This window comes from Poecilia latipinna, unplaced genomic scaffold (assembly GCF_001443285.1).
Source record: "Poecilia latipinna isolate Pla-1442-1.1 unplaced genomic scaffold, P_latipinna-1.0 Scaffold3958, whole genome shotgun sequence".
NCBI classification, from domain to species: Eukaryota; Metazoa; Chordata; class Actinopteri; order Cyprinodontiformes; family Poeciliidae; genus Poecilia; species Poecilia latipinna.
Window position 1 is genome coordinate 10,098 of NW_015116574.1, and position 2,430 is coordinate 12,527.

Sequence of the window (2,430 nt, forward strand, 5' to 3'; positions counted from 1 at the left end):
GCTACTGCGTCACATGTTTGCCTGAGGAGCGGAGGCAGCAGTATGGCGTCTTGTCTGGAGTTTATTGTAACAAGGTAAGTTTCATGTTAAAATTATCACATTTGACTATTTTTTATGGAGGCATTATTTTTCCGTTTACATGAGTATTGATTCATATACATAGTTTGCTTAATGTATGTTTATTTGTTTGGATATCACGGTATATACAACTGTTTATTATCTTAACCTAACTTTGAAACTGTCAGGAAAATCTGGAGGCCATTTGAGTTAACATTATTTAGCTGTGGAGGTCGTTTTCTTTAAGTTTTTGGCTGTAGACTACAAAATGGGAGAGTGGCTGTGGTGGACCGTTGGCTTGATCTAAGCCTGTAGTCTGTCCTGGAGGACCACTGTCCTGCAACATTTAGATGTGCCGCTGCTGCACCACACCTGAATACAATAATTAGGTGATTAGCAGGACTCTGGAGAACATAGCTACACAATGAGGAGGCAATTGAGCCATTTGACTCTGGTGTTTTGTATCTGTGGCACATCTAAAAACTGCCAAAATCTTTTTTCTTTGTTGGTGTGTCATGTTGGTGACTGAAGCCTGTTATGATGACTCCAACACATTTCTTCAGACAGGTTGGCACGACTTTTAATGCTGTCCAAATTTTTTTTCTATAAGCTGACTAATTTCTTTAGTAATTATTTCTGACTTTTTTTATGCTTTATCTTGTAAACCAGGTGGGCAGAGTAATTTGAATGAATATGATGGTGACACACACAGGTGAGTCTGATTAGTTTTGTTCACACTTCTTTTTAAAATATTTATTTATTATCCTNATGTTTCTGCTATATTTCTTGTTTTTCCTTCCAGGCTGGAAGTCTTCCTCCTTCATGTTGGCGAAAACAAGAGCAGCACCAAAGACACTTCACCATCAGTAATCACAAGACCATCCATGGCCGCTTCCAATGAACTTTCAAAGCACACTTCACCTTCAGTGCAAAGTGCAATGAATGTATGACCTTTGTTGTATATTGCTGTCAGTGCTGTTTGATGTTTTGAAATAAAAGTAGATTATATTCTGCAACTGGTGGTGGTGTTTTTGTAGAATCTACTGTCTTAAAATGAATTTGGAGATCATTGATGGCCAGTAGTTTCTGGGGGGGGAAAAGGTTTTATTTGCTCTAGTGGCTTTTATTTGGTAGTAAATTGATAAAAGTGGGTAATGAGAGAAGGGGAAGACCGGGAAGCGAACCCACGACAGCCGCATTGAAAACTACAGCCTCCATATGTGGGCTGTGCTTAACCCCTGCACCGCCACATCATACCTTGCCAGTAGACTTTTAAAACTCAGATTTCTATGTTAATATGTATTTTACACCGTTCTGTGTTGGGTTAACACATTCATAGTGTTAACTTTTAACAATATGCACTAGTTTTTGGGTAGATTAACACTGAAGTGTATTTGATTTCAGCTACTGTGAGTGTTGATTCAACTATATCACAAATAACACTTTCAAAAGTGTAACTTCTACACTATCCAGAGTAGACCTATATAGACACTTTGAAAGTGTTGAATTTAACTCTGTAGGAGTTGATGGAACACTTTCAAATTTGCCGTGCAGTGTCTCTGTTCAGTGGAGACATGGGACACATTTCAGATGGAACCAGTCCAACATGTTGGACCTTCATCCAGTCAGAGGACATGTCCTCAGAGCTGCTGCTGTCTGTCCAACTCATCTTGTCCTCTGTTGTCTCTCAGCCCAAGAACAGGTGGAGGTGGAATCAGGGGTGGAGTCTGTCCTGCTGTCCTGCAGAACCACAGAGAGTCTGGATGGAGACATTAGAGTGGAGTGGATGGACAGCAGAGACAAGAAGGTCCATGTGTATCAGAACGGTTCTGATCAGCCTGGAGAACAGCACCAGCGCTACAGAACCAGAACCAACATGGATGAAAACCTGCTGGAGAATAAAAACCTCAGTCTGACTCTGAGACGACCCAGAGAGAGAGACAGTAACACCTACATCTGCAGAGTCTACAGCGGAGACGGAAACGTCCTGATGGAGAAAGACATTCAGCTCCAGGTCAAAGGTCAGTGGTTTAAATGTATTTTTCCAATCAGCTGATTGGTTCTGATCAATAGTGATGATTGGCTGATCAGAAGGTCAAAGGTCAATGTGATGTAATGAGTGATGAAGATGAGAAAGCAGAGCAGAGCAGTGTCCCCATCTGTTCAGAACAGACGGGGACACAGAGTCCAACAGCTGCTGGGGACAGTCTGCAGCTTCCTGCTGTCCTCACTGAGGACATTCTGTCCACCTGCTGCTGGTTGGACACAGCAGAGACAACAGTGTCTCTGTTCAGTGGAGACATGGGACACATTTCAGATGGAACCAGTCCAACATGTTGGACCTTCATCCAGTCAGAGGACATGTCCTCAGAG

The 2,430-nt window shown here is 42.1% G+C and overlaps 1 long non-coding RNA gene across 1 annotated transcript in view; it reads left to right on the forward strand.

The window, feature by feature from the left end:
• The first annotated feature begins 49 nt into the window (after positions 1-49).
• The window catches only part of LOC106941966 (uncharacterized), an 11,273-nt gene continuing 8,892 nt past the window's right edge, over positions 50-2,430 (forward strand). The window contains exons 1-2 of the long non-coding RNA XR_001423505.1: positions 50-74; positions 305-368. This is a non-coding gene — a long non-coding RNA (uncharacterized LOC106941966). The remainder of the gene's footprint in view (positions 75-304; positions 369-2,430) is intronic.